This window comes from Helianthus annuus, chromosome 13 (genome assembly GCF_002127325.2).
Source record: "Helianthus annuus cultivar XRQ/B chromosome 13, HanXRQr2.0-SUNRISE, whole genome shotgun sequence".
Taxonomy (NCBI): domain Eukaryota; kingdom Viridiplantae; phylum Streptophyta; class Magnoliopsida; order Asterales; family Asteraceae; genus Helianthus; species Helianthus annuus.
Window position 1 is genome coordinate 105,726,022 of NC_035445.2, and position 21,839 is coordinate 105,747,860.

Sequence of the window (21,839 nt, forward strand, 5' to 3'; positions counted from 1 at the left end):
CTTGTTTGTTTTTTATCATATCAGCACTTCCCTTAAATTTGTTAATTAACGCCAACCAAATTGATCTAGCAGTTTCCTCATGTTGAAGCAACACGAAAATATCTTCTTTTACGGCTTGTTGAGAAGACTAATCATCATTTTTTCACTGGTGTATTTTAATTTTTCAACCGTTGAATAGTCACTTAAAGCTTTTTCCATCCCACGTTCATCTTTCAGTTTAACGTAATCTACATCTATGAACACCATGCATCAAACTTATAGGCTTGCACCCAGTTTTCAAAACGATTTTGCCATCCTTTAAAATCCTTGATATACATAAGCTTTGGAGGCTTTTGAGACGTTCCTGTTTCATTTTCGATTTCAGTTGTTTCTGTAGCTGTGACTGGGGTAGCTGGAGTAGTAGCAAACGCGTTGTAAAACTCTTCTTCCATGTTTCGGTAACAAGTTTCACAAGTTTACAAATTTCAAACGAAATGGAATTTCACGCGAAATGCCTTTGATGCGAAATGGACCCTCTTCAAGCGAAATGACCTGCTGGACTATTTCGAACGAAATAACTCACACGAAATGAAAGCTTTCAAACGAAATGGATCCCTTTTCAAAAGAAATGATGATTTCCTACGAAATGGCAATCTTTCAAACGAAATGGCAATCTGGTGCGAAATGAAGTCTCTTTCAAGCGAAATGGCACTCTCAAGCGAAATGGAGATCCATTTCGTGCGAAATGCAACCTGTTACAACCAATCCGTGCAAAATGGGATTTATACGGTCCAATCCATGCGAAATAGGAATGATCAGATTCAAAGAAATGGCAACTTCAAGCGAGATGAACATCCATTTCGTGCGAAATGGAGATGACGTCACACGATCCGGCAGATTTTTGTCAAATTGATCAGGTTTTAGGTCGATTTTAGTGTGACACCTGTGTCACTTCAATCATCAAACAAATACCAAACCAATGAAATTATTGTATTTCATACTTGAGATTTGTAAAAATATGTGTATCGTTTGCACATATCAATTCTTGTCCGATTTCAAGCTCTAAATCGCTTTCTGGAAGGTTATACGCGCTCTGATGCGTAAATATAACCAGTTTAACGCGACAAACACTCCGGAATAGTGAAATAGGCTTAACATACCTTAAATAACCTTTACATAACTTAGAAATAAGTTTTGGATGGTTTGGTGTGTTGAAATCAAGTTTGTTCGGTCGCAGGGACTATTTGTGTCAAACTACGAAACTATACCGATTTGTGTAGTAACGAACACTTCGGAACTTGATCATAAGTTAAACATACCCTAAATAACCTTTACATAGCTTATAAATAGGCTTTGAGGGGTTCGGTATGCTAAAATAAACTTTATTGATCAATAGGGACTAAAAGCGTCAAAAAGTGCACAAGTTTGCATTTTCGCGCATATCTTACGTTCTGAACATATCCGGACATCCAAAAATTTATGTAAGCAATAAAATATTTTATTTTAGTGTTTGGCATGATTAAATTCCATTCGTCGCTTAATTTGGATCGTTTTTGCGTTGGTTACGACTTCCGTCGTAATTAAGCGAATAACGCAACCGTACGACCGAACGAACCGACATCCGAGATATTTTTGAGCATGTTTTGAGTTCCCTATACTTTAACTTCATTGTAGAGCCTTGAAATGAGGTTAACGGGGCTTAAACGTGTCAAAAATGGGCCGAAATACATGTTTCTCAAGTTCAGGGACTAAACTGCAATTTCTGTATAGTTAGCCCAGGCGGGGCGCGTAAGACATCCTTGATCCTTACGCGGGCCGCGTGAGAGGCCCAGTTCTGCAGAAAGTTGTTAACAGCCTGTTTCCAGCTGTTGCACCTGGTTTTACCTCTTGCAAATGGTATTTTGGACACCATGGGCTCATTCTAGGGGCTCTAATGGTATTACAAAACAAGGGGCACACATGGAGGGCTAGGATCGAAGCTCGTTTCCCGATAAACGATCCAAACGGTTCTAGATTTCCTCTAAATACCCCCACCATTTCATTTCCCCACCTCACATTTGATCTGATTCTTGCTCTCTAAGTGGAAGTTTATGCTTCCTACCTGAGAGTGAATCGGGTCAAATCTTGCGGGGACCTTCTGTAAGTATTCTTTCGCGTTTTTCATTCATTTTTATCGTTAAAGTTAAATTGCGTTTGACTTTCTGCATTGACCAGTTTATGGTCAATGCGAAGTTCGTTTGAACTTCATAACGTGAGCGTAATCACGATGGTTATAGTCCCTAGTGACTATACCTACTGATTACCACGTTATCTAGGTGTAGTGACGAGTCGTAGTTTCGGCCAAAATACGTATTCTTGCGTATTTTGTAACCAAACTACTTTTAGGTATCAAAACCGTTTGTTTTGATACCAAACCTGTTTTCTAACTTTGTTAAACATGTTTCGACATGTTTAGCTCGTCACTTTTAGTTTAGTGCTTGTGTAGAGTCGTAAGTCAAGCGGACTAAACACCCGCTTAGACTTTCGAACACGACCCGTTTGGTCGATCATTAGGATCTGACCAAACATGTTTAGTGACCATATTTTCATAGGGAATAACCTTCCGAGGTTATACCTTATGGTCACCTAGTTTAAGTAGTTATATGATAGGTAGTTTATACGCCTTAGGTAAATTACCAAAATGCCCTTTTCATACATAATTGGTAATTAAGCATATGTAACCTAAATTTTTGTCACATAACTGATCATGTAACATATTTAAACATGTTTTGGCATATAATACTTGTCATAGGGCTAGTTAGACGTCTCGAACGCGCATTGCGCGCGCGACGCGTTAGAGTAGCGTAAGCTACCTTAATAGATCATAATGGGTCGAAAGCACTTAGGATAGGTTTCATTTTAGTATGTAGGCCTTGTTAGACCATATTATATGAGTTCCCACGCTCATTTGGTTCACAAGACCTCATACTATCCGATCTCCCGATTTAGGTCCGGTTTATTTATATAGTTATCAATATTAGGTGCCGTTTGATTCCGTGCTCCCTCTAGCTTGCTTGGTAGTTGTTCAAGACTTCTAAGCACTCTCAAGTGAGTACATAGTCCCCTCTTTTACTGTTTTCAACTGTTTTGGGGTGAAGCATGTGTACCTATTTGTTATTTTCATGATTTCAAAGTATAATTGATTATACATGTTAGTACTTATCTTTTGACAAACTAAATGACTATTTATGGTCTAAACACTGATTTTTCAAAGATTATAAAATAAATTGTTGGAATAGTACTTATTTTGTTCACCAGGCCGGTTGGTAGTATGATATAGCGCTATAGGATTTGACACCCCATTCCTGTTGTCATGGAATGTCTGAAACCAATTTGTTGCTCCATCCAAATAGGGATTGCCTTTGTGGTATTTCTATAGTCTCAAAGGTGTATTTTGATGCACTAGGTCTGAATGAATTCATAAATCACATTATTTTTGTATATTGAGTTATACTCCCAAAAGTATAGTTTGATATGCTCTCATATGGGATATTGTACAAAAACCAACATATATTTTGTTAATCATTAAAACATAGTTTGATATGTTATTCTCATAATCCAAAGCATAGTTTTAATATGTTATTTTCAAACCAAAACATAGTTTAATATGTTATTTGTAAATCCAAAGTATACTTTTGATATACTACTGAAAACTTATTTATTTTACCAACTAAAGTATGCTTAATATACTATTTACTTAATGACTGGCTTTTGGTTAGTGTTTAGATAACGGGACGGGTGTAATGTGATGAAAACATGGTAGATACGCCGCTGGTACTTCTTATATATAAGTGTTTTCATCGCTTTACATACCGTGGCATTATTTAGTACACTTGGGTTAACTGTTTTGAATCTGAAATATATTTTAATATATTACTTATCTGACTTTCTTAAAACCAAAGTATACTTTTATATATACTATGAATCTTTTTATCAAAATATTGTTTTTCAAACAATATATTTTTATACAAACTTATTCTATTTACTTATTCAATTTCCTATGTATTATTATTTTATATCAATCTGATTTCTTACAAATGATTTATAAAAGAAAACCTTTTTCAAGGATCATGACTACTTTTCTTAAAACATTTTCTTTAAACTTATAAGTCATGAATCCTAAATACAATAAAACCTATGTATCTCACAGGCATTTTTATGCTGACGTACCTATTTTTACACATGTTTCAGGTGCTGCATTGTGATGATTGATGATATATGCTACACTTAGGATGGACTCGTGCCTTAGTGACTTTAAAACTTGAAAGATAATAGTTGTACTTATTTGATTGTATTAAAACAATGAGTACATTTATTCAATAAAGCAAAATTATTTATTCCATGGTTGTGAAACAATGATTCTGTTACAACACTCCCCGACGTTTCCGCCACGTTTTGTTGTTTTACGTGGTTGGGGTGTGACATTTAGGTCCAATTCTTTCAAGGATTGCTTAAAACAGTGTTTTGCACGTTATATGTGAAATTCAATCCATTTTAACCGTAAAATCTTGTTAATTTTGAAAAAGAAGGTGTAGAAGTCAGAAATTTTGGTGAAATCAGGCTGATTTGGCAAGAACTCTTCCTCTTGAGCTCTGATACCACTTGTAGGATCGTTTGCACGACTAAAACGAGTCGTTCAGAAGAGTTCTAATCAATACGAGAAGTGGAAACTAACGTATCGACTTCGAATCGGCTTGATTTACACACAGAATCACTTTTAATGTCTTGTATATTGATATAACAACGATTTACAGTCAGAAGACACCTCGGCAGCACTTCGGTACCTGAATCAGAACTGTTGCAAATGAAATCTCACATCAGGTATTTATAGGAAATCCATTCCGTGCGAAATGATCAAGATCCATTTCGTGCGAAATGGACAATGTCCATTTCGTACGAAATGGCCTTACCTATTTCGTGCGAAATGGTCCCATCTAACATGTTTCTCAGTTTTCTCGTTTTACGTGACCTGATCTATCATTCTAGTTACAAGACTCGATACAAGATGAAGTCGACAGACATATGCACCAACACCGAGCCTCCAACTCCTCCTGCTTCTTCTAAAAAAGAACCGGTTCTAAGAACCGGGACACCAAATTAATGTGCTCTAGAATCACTTGATACTATTATTCACAGCCCACTTCCCGGGGCAAATTCTCTTTCCACACTCATACTCACCTCTCAAATTCCTACACAAACAAAACTTTTGTTGGATGCAGTTGATATAGCTCTGACAGAAATCAGTTCCTCTCAACCACCTATCACTGAGTGCATGCCACCACAAGTGACTGAGTCTGAACTCCTTATCATTGCTAACCCACCAACAACAGCAAAGGAGGTTACACTGCAGGATGTACAAGTACTTCTTGTCAGTAGTTCAAGGGAAGCAGCAACTACAGGTTTTGGATCCACTGATCTACACCTGGCCAGTTGTTTCATAAATCAGGCTTCCTTGAAGGAAATTTCCTCTGCAGCAACTCTGATAACCACTAGTGTGTTTGTTCCAACCACTAGTACATTTAAAAGGTTATCAATTGCTAAGGAAAGAAGTCCTCAGTACCGAGAACAAGGGGTATCATTGGATAACTTTTGGGAAAATTTTCCTAAGGCAACCACTGATACAACCACTGTTAGTGGGAAATCAGATGATCCCATTAAGTTGGGTGATGGTTTAATGTACCGAGAATTGACGAATAGAGTTAACAAGATTGATACATCTGTTGCAGAAATCAAAGACATGCTGCAACAGTTGTTGGAAGAAAAAAAGGTACCACCCACTGCTGCACCAACTTCAGTAGCTGCTCCTTCATCTGCTCCCACTCCAAATGAGCTGTGGAGTTTGTTTCAACCTCTGCTACACCACCAAAGAGAATTAGCTGGTCGGCAACATGAGATACAAGTTCAAAAGATCAAAAATCTCATGGAAGCAAGGTTTAAAGACACCCAGGCAGATATCAAGGCAATCAAGGCCCATTTACTAAAGACCGCTGGCACTGCTCCTCCCTCTATCATCTTTGTGGACAACCCACCACCAACTGATGCCAAAAAGGGGGAGAAAATGGAGCAGTTGACAAAGAAGGGATATGAAGATGGATTGTACATTGCACCAGACAATTCAAGTATGCTTGCAAACATCCCTTTGCCAGATGGTTCCAAAAAGATTGATGTAACCACAAATGTCATTGCTGATGCAAAAGCAAGGGTAAAAAGGGATATGGAGGCAAAGGACAAAACAAGGTTTGAACAGGAGAAGAGAGTTTTTATGGAAATGAATGAGCTGGGTATTTCAGAACCAAAGGATGAAGAAAATCCTAAGGTCAAAAGAAAGCAGCCCACTAGACATCAATCTCCCAAACCAACAGATGTTAAAACTCCTGTTGTATCAACAACTGTTGGTACTTCAGTGGTTTCAACAGCTGTTACCCAAACAACTGCCACCACTTCAACACACACCACACCTACTGCTCCCAATTCAACCACTGCCTCACCAAAAACATCATCACCACCAAAAATCACCTCACCACCAAAAACAACTTCATCACCACCATCATCTCCTGCTAAAAAGCAGAAGACTTCAGATAACACATCATCTGTTGTAATGATAACAGTGGTTGAAACACCAATTGTTCCAACAACTACTGCTCCCATTTTAACCACTGCGTCACAAAAAACATCATCACCACCAAAAACAACTTCATCACCATCATCATCTCCTGCAAAAAAGTAGAAGACTTCAGATGACACATCATCTGTTGTAATGAGAACAGTGGTTGAAACACCAGTTGTTCCAACAACTGTTAGTCAGCAACGTTCCAATCAAATCACTACCACTCAATCCATCAAAACACCACCAACCTCTCCTGAACCCAAAAGGAGAAGGGTAACCAATGTTGTCCTAGATGATGACACTTCACCACCACAAACATCCACACAATTACTGCCAGTTGTACCTATTCTAAACCCTGTTCCTCTTTCTTCAGCTCAAGTTCAAAAACCAAACACTGCCATCACTCCTGCAAGTGCTCAGTACCCTTTAGAGCTTATAACAGTTAGAGAGGAGATTAAATCCTTCTACACTGAAGATTGTGATAACCCGGTTTTTCAAGGTCTCTATTTGACTTAACCTTGTACTTTTGCAAAGTGTGTTTTATATATTCAGAGTGCATAATATTTATTTGAGTGTAAATGTTGATATGCGTTGCATGTTGTTAGTATATGATGGTAGGCTTATTTAAAATGAAAACCTTTGGCCGAAAACACCCCACCCGAAAACATCCTCCCTTGTGAAAAACACCTCTTGGCAAAAACACTTGTGTTTTCGTCAAGAGAGTGAACGACGAAATCAAAGATGGGCCTTGGCCCAGCGGCGAATGTTTTAGTTCCGTTTATAACTCTTACGCAGAAACCGTATTCGGCAAACGTTGAGCAAACCCTAATCACCTCCCCATCTTTCTCTCGTTATTCTTTGAACCGACGGCTACCATCTCCGCATTGGAAATCAGATTTTTCACCGGTTTGATCATTCCTATTCGGTTAATGTTTCCAGCATATATTTAACTTTAGTTCTGCATGGATGTTCATGGTGTCTTGATTTCGTTATGCATGATAAGATCGATTATAGATGGTTCTAGGGTTGATATGATTGAGTGATTATTATTGCATGATATGAATGTAATCAGAAATTGAAAGCATGTTAAATTGCAAGCAGTGTTCGAATGGGTGATAGGGCATTCATAACTAGGGTTCATGTTAGATACTCGGTACTGCGATGTTTTTGTTATGATGATTGGTAATATCATTGACTATTTTGATTAGATATATATAACCGAATGATTAATGGTAAAGTGAGGCAGTGGTAATCGGTTAAGGTTCTGGGTTGGGTGACTGTTGACAACGATGATGTAACTGACGAAGACCAACCATCCGACGAAAACACTGCCCGACGAAAACCCTGGGTGATTTCGTCGCCTGGGGATTTCGCCAAATGGGTTTTCGCCAGAAAAGGGGGATTTCGCCAAGAATGTGATTTCGCCAAACAAGTGAATTCGGTACTTGTGATTTCGTCTAAGTGTGACAACAGTAACTGTGTTTATTAACTGAGTTAAGTTTATTAACTCTGTTAGCCTTATTACCTGTGTTAGTATGTAACTCCGTTAAATGTATGCATTTAATCCGATTAAGGATGTTATCTCAGTTAAGATTAGTAACTCAGTTAGTTTATCATTCTGTTAAGTTGCTAACGCTGTTAAACATGTCGAATATGTAAAGTATGTTAACTGGGTTATGTTAACCATGTTATGTATGTCAAGCTCAGTATATGCGATAACCCTATTAATTCTGATTGGCTCTGTCATGTATGTTAAGTGTGTAAGCGTGTTAACTCAGTCAAGCATATTAACTCTGTTAAACATGACAACTTAGTAAGGCATTTGCATGTAACTTGTGACATAAATTGCGTATGAATCTTTACGAACTTGAACTGATTAAGCATACGTGTATAATTATAGGACTTGACTGATTATTTGTGAGAACATAATTTAACATACCGAGCAAACCAAGGTGAGTTCACACTCTTTCCAAGGCATGGGATTCCCAAGGGTTGGGAATGGGTTAATGATTTAAACGGTAACTACAACCATCCTCCGTGGGTAGGATGCCAAGAATACACACTGGACCAAACCTCTATCATGAAGTCCTTCATTTATATCGACTTAATCGCCGAGGCCTATGGCGAGCGGGTCATTAGTTAATAGTGCTATTAGGTTTAACAAATCTCACACCGTGCCAGTCGGACGGGCGTGTACTAATGGACTATGGCCAAAGGGTCAATGCTGATAGACATTGACTTAGGGCATCTCTTACATTTTCATAGCACTCGATTCCAACGGTCTAGTAACACATGGGAAGCCCCCACTAATCTTCGCAAACATGTCTGGGAGACCGCGATACGAATTAATACGATACATGGTTTACAAAACGAACAAATGATTTACGAAACGAATACTATAACTAAACAACCAACTGTTAACTCGCTCAACTTTGTTGTTGATTCGTTGTTACATGCCTTGCAGGTCGTTAGGTACTCATGGAGCTTGCACAGGGAGGCGCGGTCGTTGTGGGACATGGCAGTGTGTGCCATGCTAAGAACATTACTTTATTTCGTACTTAAATAATTACATTGGGTTTTACAATTGTGCTTCCGCTGAACACTTAACTATGTTTTGATTTGAAACACCTTTCATATTGTGTGGTTGAATTTTACTTATTACTTGTTATGTTCAATATGATTGGTGGCTGGATCCTGGTCAGTCACGCCTCCAGGCGGTGATACTGCGCGTGTGGATTTTGGGGGTGTGACAGATTGGTATCAGAGCCATTGGTTATAGTGAACTTGGTTTTAATAAGGGGAAAAGGTTTTTATTAAAATCAGACTATAACCTGTACCGTGCTCAATGATCCACAACGACGCTTCGCTCCACGTGCAAGACTCAACACGATAGGTGATACTATTCATGTTTACATTACCTACTTGTTAGAAACGTACTACATTGCTCATGGTATGCTTAGATAATGTAGCAGCTACTATTTGAAAACCTTGTTTGCTCACACTCTTTTGTCATTCTACACTTGCATATTGATACGACGCACTTCTCACTTGTGTTCTCTTACTTGTGAAGATCATGAGTGGACGCGCTAACATGACTCAAGCCTAGTTGACGGCTCTGATTAACGAACAAGTTGCTGTGGCACTTGCAGCCGCACAAGCAGGAGGTATACCCTGCAGTCGTAACTCACTCTAGGATCTTTAGATCCTACCCTCATAAACCAAATCTTGTGTTTAGCTTTGTCCTGTTCTTATACACAATAGGTCAGCACGCTCAGCCACCTGTATGCACAGTCAAGACTTTCATGGACTGTCGTCCTACTACTTTCAGTGGCACTGAAGGAGCTGTTGGACTCCTCCACTGGTTCGAGAAGCTCGAATCGGTCTTCGAGATGTGTGAATGCCCTGAGGCTCGCAGGGTGAAGTATGCCACTAGTACTCTCGAAGGCATTGCGCTGACTTGGTGGAATGCGCAAGTTCAGATGCTGGGGTTGGCGGCTGCTAATGCCACCCCATGGAATGATTTCAAGGAATTGATCAAGCGGGAATACTGTAGTCGTGATGATATCCACAAGTTAGAAGTGGAGTTCTTCAATCTGAAAATGACGGTGTCAGAGATAGAAGCGTATACGAAGTGATCCAACAAGCTGGCCATCTTGTGCCCAACTATGGTGGACCCTCCTATCAAGCGTATTGAGTTGTACCTCAGAGGCTTAGTACCAGAGATTCAAAGCCATGTGACGTCTGCCAACCTTGCTACTATTCAGGATGTTACTCGTCTTGCCCATCGTCTTACAGACCAGGCAGTGGAACAGAACAGGTTGTCTAAGCGTATCAGTGCTGCCACTACTACTACTCCTGCTACTCCCAGTGACAACAAGCGAAAATGGGATGGGGATTCTAGCAAGGGATCGACTACAGTTCAGTCTCAGGCACAGCAGCGAAAGACTAATGACTACCAGAGTCCTGGTCAACAATCTTCTGGTCATCGGGGGCAGGGTGGATATCGAGGAAATCACCCAAAGTGTAACAGATGCAACAGACACCACAGTGGTCAGTGCAACAAGGGACGTTGTCAGACGTGTCTCAAGATGGGTCATGAAACTAAGGATTGCAGGAGCCCACGACCTGCGAATCATAACCATCAACAACAACCACCAGCTCCACAGAACCAGCAGCAGCAACAGCAGTGAGGCAACAGGGGATGCTTTCAATGTGGTGTTGAAGGCCACTTCAAACGGGACTGCCCCCAGTTAAAACAAAATCAGAACAACAACAACAACAATAATCAGGGCAATGGGAACAACAACGGGGGAAAAATGATGGAAACAATGGCGCCAGGGGTCGAGCGTTCGTGCTGGGTCAGGGTGACGCAAGGAATGATCCAAATGTGGTGATGGGTAAGTTCCTTCTCGACGACTTTTATGTTACTGTTTTATTTGATTCGGGTGCCGATACTAGTTACGTGTCTCTAAAAGTTAGTCAAATGCTAAAGCGCACACCAACACTTTTAAACACCAAGCATGTCGTAGAGTTAGCTAATGGTAAAAGTCTAGAGGCCACACACGTAGTTCAGGGTTGTAATCTTATCCTCACTGGTCAGACTTTCTCTATCGATCTCATTCCTATAGTTCTGGGTAGTTTCGACATCGTCATTGGGATGGATTGGTTATCCCAACAGCAAGCAGAGATCCTATGCAAAGAGAAGATTATTCGTATTCCGCGTTATGGTAAAGAACCTCTTGAAGTTCAAGGCGACAAGAGTGGTGCTGTGGTAGGCATCATCTCCTTTCTTAAGGCCCAGAAGTGTTTGCGAAAGAGCCACACCGCTATCTTAGCACTTCTTACTGACGCATCAACGAAAGAGAAGAAGATCGAGGATATTCCAGTAGTACGCGACTTCCCTCAAGCATTTCCTGAAGATTTACCTGGGCTACCGCCTCATCGCCAGGTCGAATTCTAAATCGAGCTAGCTCCTAGAGCAGTGCCCATAGCTCGAGCACCGTATCGTTTAGCTCCATCAGAACTGGATGAACTGTCCAAGCAACTGCAAGAACTTTTGGATAAGGGTTTCATTCGTCCTAGCTCTTCGCCCTGGGGAGCTCCAGTATTATTTGTGAAGAAGAAAGACGGTACCTTCCGTATGTGCATAGACTACTGCAAATTAAACAAGGTGACCGTGAAGAACCGCTATCCTCTTTCGCGTATTGATGACTTGTTCGATCAGTTGCAAGGGTCGAGCTACTATTCAAAGATTGATCTGAGGTCAGGCTACCATCAACTGAGAGTCCTGGATGAGGACGTCTCCAAAACTGCATTCAGAACTCGCTATGGCCACTACGAGTTTCTAGTCATGCCATTCGGGTTAACAAACACGCCTGCAGTCTTCATGGATCTTATGAACAGAGTATGCAAGCCCTACCTAGACAAATTTGTTATTGTCTTCATCGACGACATCCTGATCTATTTTAAGAGTCAGGAAGAACACGAACAGTATTTACGACTCATTCTGGAACTCCTTCGAACAGAACAGTTATATGCCAAGTTTTCGAAATGCGACTTCTGGCTTCATGAAGTCCACTTCCTAGGCCACGTGGTAAACAAGGATGGGATTCATGTTGATCCATCCAAGGTAGACTCGATTAAGAACTGGCCTGCGCCTCGCACACCAACGGAAATACACCAATTCTTGGGTTTGGCGGGTTACTACAGAAGGTTCATCAAAGACTTTTCGAAGATTGCGCAGCCACTTACCCTACTGACTCAGAAAGGGGTCACCTACCATTGGGGTAATGCTTAAGAATCAGCGTTTCAACATTTGAAGAATAGACTTTGTAGCACACCTATTCTCTCACTGCCTGAAGGCACGGACGATTTTGTAGTTTATTGCGACGCATCAATTCAGGGTCTTGGATGTGTGTTGATGCAACGTGACAAGGTTATTGCTTATGCGTCACGCCAACTTAAGGTTCACGAGAGGAACTACACCACACATGACTTGGAGCTGGGAGCTGTTGTTTTCGCGCTTAAGATATGGCGACATTACCTGTACGGTACCAAGTGCACCATCTACACCGATCACAGGAGTCTCAAGCATATCTTCAAGCAGAAAGAATTAAACATGCGTCAACGTCGATGGGTCGAGCTTTTAAACGATTACGAATGCGCGATTAAGTACCATCCGGGCAAGGCAAATGTCGTGGCCGACGCCCTTAGTCGAAAGGATACTACACCTAGGCGTGTACGAGCATTGCAACTCACTATTCAGTCTAGTCTTCCAGCACAGATACGAGATGCTCAGGTAGAAGCATTGAAACCAGAAAACGTCAAGGCTGAAGCCTTACGTGGCTCAAGGCAACGATTAGAACAAAAGGAAGACGGCGCCTACTATGTAACGGGGCGTATCTGGGTCCCACTATATGGCGGTTTACGAGAACTTGTAATGGATGAAGCACACAAGTCTCGCTACTCGGTACATCCTGGCTCGGATAAGATGTACCACGATCTCAGAACTACGTATTGGTGGCCTAGCATGAAAGCCCACATCGCAACTTATGTCAGCAAGTGTTTCACTTGTGCGAGAGTCAAGGTCGAATATCAGAAACCATCAGGCCTACTCCAGCAACCAAAGATACCACAATGGAAATGGGAGGAAATTTCCATAGATTTTGTCACCGGCCTACCTAGATCGTAGCATGGGAATGATACTATTTGGGTGATCGTGGATCGACTCACAAAGTCTGCACACTTCTTGGCTATCAAGGAAACAGACAAGTTCTCTACGTTAGCAGACATTTACTTGAAAGAAGTTGTTTCGAGGCACGGGGTGCCAACCTCCATAATTTCTGATCGTGATGCACGATTTACTTCAGAACTTTGGCAAACGATGCACAAATCTTTTGGCTCACGTTTAGACATGAGTACAGCTTATCACCCTCAGACGGATGGATAGTCTGAGCGCACTATTCAAACTCGAGAAGACATGCTTCGTGCATGTGTAATCGATTTTGGCAACGGCTGGGAAAAACATCTCCCTTTGGTGGAGTTTTCGTATAATAACAGTTATCACACCAGCATTCAAGCCGCTCCGTTTGAGGCATTGTACGGGCGTAAATGTCGATCACCTCTTTGTTGGGCAGAGGTGGGTGATAGTCAGATCACGGGTCCAGAACTTGTAGTAGACGCAACAGAAAGAATTGCTCAGATACGACTACGAATGGCAGCAGCTCGTGACCGTCAGAAAAGCTACGCTGATAAACGCAGGAAACCACTCGAGTTCCAGGTCGGAGACCGGGTTCTACTCAAAGTCTCACCGTGGAAGGGTGTAGTTCATTTTGGCAAACGAGGCAAGCTCAATCCGCGATATGTTGGACCATTCGAAATCATTGAGAAAGTAGGCAAAGTGACCTACAAACTGAACCTACCAGCAGAACTTGGTGGAGTTGACAACGTATTTCACGTGTCAAATCTGAAGAAGTGTCTGTCAGATGAGACCCTCATAGTTCCTTTAAAGGAGCTCACTATCGACAATCAGTTGCGATTCGTCGAGGAACCAGTTGAAATCACGGACCGAGATGTTAAGGTCCTCAAGCACACCAGAATACCTCTTGTACGAGTTCGTTGGAACTCCCGTCGTGGCCCAGAGTTCACCTGGGAACGAGAAGATCAGATGAAACTCAAGTATCCCCAGTTTTTCAGAAACAGTGCAACCACTACTGAGGCTGAAGCTACTACGGAATTTCGGGACGAAATTCCAAACCAATGGGGGTATGATGTGACACCCCAGGAAAACCAGGAAACAACACAACCCAACTAGCTTCCTCAGTATCCGCATGCTAAATTTCCGGACGAAATTTCTTTCAAGTTGGGGATAATGTGACAACCCAAGTTTTCAAGGTCTCTATTTGACTTAACCTTGTACTTTTGCAAAGTGTGTTTTATTTATTCGGTGTGCATAATATTTATTTGAGTGTAAATGTTGATATGTGTTGCATGTTGTTAGTATATGATGGTAGGCTTATTTAAAATGAAAACCTTTGGCCGAAAACACCCCACCCGAAAACATCCTCCCCTGTGAAAAACACCTCTTGGCGAAAACACTTGTGTTTTCGTCAAGAGAGTGACCGACGAAATCAAAGATGGGCCTTGGCCCAACGGCGAATGTTTTAGTTCCGTTTATAACTCTTACGCGGAAACGGTATTCGGTAAACGTTGAGCAAACCCTAATCACCTCCCCATCTTTCTCTCGTTATTCCTTGAACCGATGGCTACCATCTCCGCATTGGAAATCAGATTTTTCACCGGTTTGATCATTCTTGTTCGGTTAGTGTTTCCTGCATATATTTAACTTTAATTCTGCATGGATGTTCATGGTGTCTTGATTTCGTTATGCATGACAAGATCGATTATAGATGGTTCTAGGGTTGATATGATTGAGTGATTATTATTGCATGATATGAATGTAATCAGAAATTGAAAGCATGTTAAATTACAAGCAGTGTTCGAATGGGTGATAGGGTATTCATAACTAGGGTTCATGTTAGATACTCGGTACTGCGATGTTTTTGTTATGATGATTGGTAATATCATTGACTATTTTGATTAGATATATATAACCGAATGATTAATGGTAAAGTGAGGCAGTGGTAATCGGTTAAGGTTCTGGGTTGGGTGACTGTTGACAACGATGATGTAACTGACGAAGACCAACCATCCGACGAAAACACTGCCCGACGAAAACCCTGGGTGATTTCGTCGCCTGGGGATTTCGCCAAATGGGTTTTCACCAGAAAAGGGGGATTTCGCCAAGTATGTGATTTCACCAAACAAGTGAATTCGGTACTTGTGATTTCGTCTAAGTGTGACAACGGTAACCTTGTTTATTAACTGAGTTAAGTTTATTAACTCTGTTAGCCTTATTACCTGTGTTAGTATGTAACTCTGTTAAATGTATGCATTTAATCCGGTTAAGGATGTTATCTCAGTTAAGATTAGTAACTCAGTTAGTTTATCATTCTGTTAAGTTGCTAACGTTGTTAAACATGTCGAATATGTAAAGTATGTTAACTGGGTTATGTTAACCATGTTATGTATGTCAAGCTCAATATGTGTGATAACCCTATTAATTCTGATTGGCTCTGTCATGTATGTTAAGTGTGTAAGCATGTTAACTCAGTCAAGCATATTAACTCTGTTAAACATGACAACTTAGTAAGGGATTTGCATGTAACTTGTGATATAAATTGCGTATGAATCTTTATGAACTTGAACTGATTAAGCATACGTGTATAATTATAGGCCTTGACTGATTATTTGTGAGAACATAATTTAGCATACCGAGCAAACCAAGGTGAGTTCACACTCTTTCAAGGCATGGGATTCCCAAGGGTTGGGAATGGGTTAATGATTTAAACGGTAACTACAACCATCCTCCGTGGGTAGGATGCCAAGAATACACACTGGACCAAACCTCTATCATGAAGTCCCTCATTTATATCGACTTAATCTCCGAGGCCTATGGCGAGCGGGTCATTAGTTAATAGCGCTATTAGGTTTAACAAACCTTACACCGTGCCAGTCGGACGGGCATGTACTAATGGACTATGTGCAAAGGGTCAATGATGATAGACATTGACTTAGGGCACCTCTTACATTTTCATAGCACTCGATTCCAACGGTCTAGTAACACATGGGAAGCCCCCACTAATCTTCGTAAAAATGTCTGGGAGACCGCGATACGAATTAATACGATACATGGTTTACAAAACGAACAAATGATTTACGAAACGAATACTATAACTAAACAACCAACTGTGAACTCGCTCAACTTTGTTGTTGATTCGTTATTACATGCCTTGCAGGACATTAGGTACTCATGGAGCTTGCACAGGGAGGCGCGGTCGTTGTGGGAAATGGCAGTGTGTGCCATGCTAAGAACATTACTTTATTTCGTACTTAAATAATTACATTGGGTTTTACAATTATGCTTCCGCTGAACACTTAACTATGTTTTGATTTGAAACACCTTTCATATTGTGTGGTTGAATTTTACTTATTACTTGTTATGTTCAATATGATTGGTGGTTGGATCCTGGTCAGTCACGTCTCCAGGCGGTGATACTCCGCGTGTGGATTTTGGGGGTGTGACAAAGATGACCCTGCTAAAAGGAGTTTGCCATCTCTTGAAGGATATCCTAGGCCAAACAACATTGCAGAATATATGAGGTTAAAAGCTCAACAAGCAGAGGATATCAATTCACATGGTAAATCTGATAAGGAAATACAAAGATTCTATCAATACCTGCTAACTCAAGTCAGAACATTGGAGCAGTTTGCAAAAAAACTTTGTCAGCAACTATCAGAAAGAGCAGATGAAACCTTGAGAAAATATTATCTTGATAACATCATCGCTTACAAAACGCATAAAGGAGAAAGGTACATGTACAAAGAATGGACCATTAGTGAGCTTGAAAGTGAAGCAGCCAGAATTCAAGATATGAACAAAAACAAGGTGAAGCAGACTCCTCCTATCTGGGCAAAGTTTAAGAAAAATGTACCAGAAAGGACTCTGCAGCTGAAGAGGATGAAAGAAGAGCTAATTACAGCTGCTTTTGGGTCAAAGAATCAAGTGACAAGATGGAAAGAGGATATAGTGTTTGCATCTTACAAAAGGCTGGAAGAACTAAGGAAGAAAAATCCTAATATTCCACAAAAGCCTGATTATCCTGAAGCGGTGGTTTCAGCTGAGCCACAAAACAATAATTCAGGAGATCCATTGCTCCACCTGCTGCCATCCTTTACCAAAGAAGGAATCAAAACGAGATGGATAAAATAACAGCAGCTGATAAAGAAGCAGAGGATTACCTTGTGAAAGTAGGGGTTAAACGGATTATTGAAGAAACACTTGAATCTTGAAATAAATTCAATCATTCGGTTCTATTTTAAAATGTGTGTTGAAAGCATTTCCCCTGTTTGATTTTGTGCAAAGTTTATTTCCATTTTAATTCCGTTGCATTACTTGTTCATCTTCTTAATTCTTAAAGAAATAAACAATCAAAAAGAAACTCAGATCCTAACAACCTCTAATATGGGTTCATGATCTAATCCGGTGATTTGAGGACATTGTTGTTGAATCGAATGAGATGGTTGATGTAATGTGGTCGTATTAATAACAAATACTAATTAATATAACTAAGTTTCCGGGGCCCGGGAAGCAATCCCGGGTAACACGTTTATTAACTTTGTTAAATATCTTTTATATTTACTTATAGTTGTCTTTTAGCTATAATAGATAACACGTTTTTGTACAATATCTATACACATATCTATATGTTCTGTCAATATGTGTTATGCATGGTTTTCTAAGAAACGACCCGTGTTTGCACATGGGTCTTACCGCTAGTACTATATAATAAAAGAAACCAATATGAGGACACATGTCATTCATTGAAGCCATCTATTTTTTATAGATAATTAATATCAATTAAAAGATAATTCTAAAATTAAATTTAAACAGTTCGTATAGGAGATAATATAATATTTTAAAATATTAAGTAAATGATTTATTTATTTTATTAAACTAAAATATTTAAGGGTAGAACCTATTTCAAAAATGCTTATAAGGGGTAAACAAAAATATTAATCAATGTTTATTGGTTCTACACTTTTATTTTCGTGTTCAACTCTCAACTCAAATACGGTAATCACTATGTTTACGTGACATTTATAAGAACCATCACCGCAATCACCCCATCCATCGTATATCGAATATATCCATTAGTTTTTTTAAAGATATAATTTTTATTAGATTCATTCAACCTGTGTAATAAACGAGGGTTTTTTTAGGGTTTTTTTATAGATATAACATTTTTTTACTATAAAAAATTACATTTATGCAACTCATGTAATACAAGGGGTTTTTAAAAAATATAAATTTTTTTATTATGTAGTATATAAAAATTAGATTTATTCAATCCATATAATACATAGGGTTTATAATGATATAACTTTTTATTGTTTGGTATATAAAATTACATGTGCTTAACCCGTATAACACATGAGGTTCTTAAAAATGTAACTTTTTTCATTATTTAATATATAAAATTAAATTTACTTAACCCGTACAATACACGGGGTTCTTAAAAATACAACTTTTTTATTATTTAATATATAAAATTACATTTATTCAACCCATGTAATAAACAAGATTTTTAAATAGATATTTTTTACTATTTGGTATATAAAGTTACATTTATTCAACCCGTCTAATAAACAAGATTTTTTTAAGATATATTTTTTATTATTTGGTATATAAAATTACATTTATTTAACCCGTATAATAACACGGAGTCCTAACCTAGTTAAACTATATAAGAAATATAATTTGGTTGAACCCTTCGTTCGCACCCCCAGAAAATAATTACTGGATCCGTCACAGATAATTGGCTAGACGAATAAATCAATTTAATTAAGTTAGACATTTATATCATAATACACAAAAAATAGACTTGCGCATGTCTTACAAGATGCAACAACCGTCCTAGTTATATCGAAGATGGTCAATTAGTCTTGGACAACATGGTGTTTAATTTATGTATTATGTATTGCTTTTCCATGAGAATGAACATAAATGTGGTTTGAGATTGAATTAGAATGTATTTAATGGCAATGTAAACCGACACTAGAGTCTAGACCTTTTCTATCAAAAATGTTAAAATTACAATTCAATATTTATATTTTTTATATAATGTTTTAATTGTTTTTTTTTTAATATTTTGTATGTTTGGGGTGCTTCTTTATGTTGGGCTTGGAGTTTGCTGCAAATAGGCTCAAGGTCAAGGTTTTAAAGCTGGGCTTTTGCTGGTGGGCTTTATGTGCCCGGACAAAGTTGCTGCCCTAATTCTTTGTTATAATTAGATGCTTCTCGAGACATGAGAAGATCATATTCGTTGTTCAGCTTTCTCTCTCTTCACAACAACTCTCTGGCTTTTCTCTTGATACAGTTTGGGGTTTTTTTTTTTGATCTTGTGAATCATTCTGATTCACTGATCTTGTGAGTTCTTGTTTTCTTACATAACAGATCATTGTGTTGATGATCTGGTGTGAGTTGTGAGGTGTTTGAGTGATTATTTTGTTCTGGAGATTGTTTTGTGTGTACTTTTACATGGTATCAGAGCACTAGGTGTTCTTGGTGATACCGTTTTCCACTGTGATTGAGGGTTTCATATCAGATCCAGTTAGGTCTAGGTGATTTCTGGTGGTGATTGGAGTCTTGGAAGTTCCGGTTGGTTCTACTGATTCCAAGTCTGGTGATTTTTGTTTTTAGGTGTTCGTGCCACTACTGTGATTGAAACCCTAATTTCTAGGGTTTCTGGTGTTCTTGAAGAAGGTTCTAGTTGGTCTCTTTTATAGGGCAAACCAACAGAACTTGTGCGCTTGTCTCCTAACCAGTTGCTTATAACCCTAAGTGAAGGTTACAAGTCTGATTTGCTGGAGTTATATGCACCCCCTGTGAGATCGTTCTATCTTTCTCTTATTTTTATTGTCTTTTGCATCACCGAGTCGTTGTGTCTAGGCATATTGATGTCGGGTTTAGCAAATATCGGTTTGGTTTTGGGACACAGAGAGGGTTCACTCTGTTGCATTTGATTTGTTTGGTCGTGTGTATTTATAGCTTCTTGTATATTGTCTGCGGAGGCACCCTTTGAGTGACGAACCTCTGATCGGACTGCTGTCCTGGTTTCGCTGGTCTTTTTTTTTTGTTTCTGTCTAGTGTTATTCTAATTTTTTTATTGTTCTCATTCTGTGATATTCTGTTTCATACTCTGTTTATTTTTAACTGATATTCTGGTTATTATTAGTCTGTTTGGACTTTGGATCTTGACTGTCTTGTTCTGAGGTAGTCTGTTTGATACTCTGATTATTTTTTACTGATATTATGGTTTTTTTGTGCTGTGTATCTTTGCTTGTTTGCTATGACTGGTGATGATACTATGATTACTACTACTGATACTATGACATCTACTAGTGCTACTCTTGTTAGCAAGATTGATGCTGGTGATCCTTTGTTTCTTCATCCTAGTGATTATGCTAATCTATCCATAGTTAATATCAAACTTAAGGGTACAGAAAATTATAGGGTCTGGTCTAATGCTATGGTTCTTTCTTTACAAGTTAAGAACAAGATGGGGTTTATTGATGGTACCTATCGTAGGTCTACTACTGATGATGTTTTGGGTAGGCAATGGGATAGGTGCAACTCTATTGTTCTTACTTGGATTCTTAATTCTGTGTCTGAAGAATTATATCTTGGTTTGGTTTTTTCTAATAAACTTGCTTCTGATGTGTGGAAAGATTTAAGAGAAACTTATAATAAGATAGACGGGTCTGTTGTGTTTAATCTATATCGGAAAATTAATTCCATTAGTCAGAATGGCATGATTGTTTCTGGGTATTATCATAAGTTGAATTATATGTGGAAGCAATTAGATCAGTTACTTGCTTTACCTGCTTGTTCATGTGATGCATCTAAACAGTTTAATGATTTCAATAATCTTATTAAACTGTTGCAGTTCTTAATTGGTCTTGATACTACATACCAGTCTGTTATAACATATCTTTTAACAAGAGAAACACTTCCTTCTGTGAAGGATGCTTTCTCCATTATTTCAAGGGAAGAGTCTCATCTTCATACTAATATTGTTTCTGAAAAAACACCTAATAGTGCAGTTGGTTTTGCTGTTAAAACTAATCAGGTTGTTGATTCAAAGAAAAAAGGTGTTAGGTCTTCTAACCCTAATCTAAATTGTTCTCATTGCAATAAGACTGATCATACTGTTGAGAGATGTTTTGAACTTATTGGCTATCCTTCTTGGATGAAGTAAAAAACTGGCGAGAACAAGGGTAATAGGGTTAGTAATAATGTTGCTGTTGATAATACTGATTCTTCTTCTTCTTCTGTGAGCTCTTTGACTAATGACTAGACATCTCAGTTACTTAGTATCTTAAACGATAAGTCCAAAGGTGATCCTCAGAGTAGTGGTTTTTCTGGTAGGTGTGCTAACTCTCTTTGTTTGAATAATTTTTCAAATTTCTTATAATCCTACTTGTGGTGTTCAGCCTATTTACTGCTTTACAACTTTCTTTAATGAGGGCAAACAAATGGGGTGGATAATTGATTTAGTGGCTAATCAGCATATGGTTATGTCAGATGTTGGTA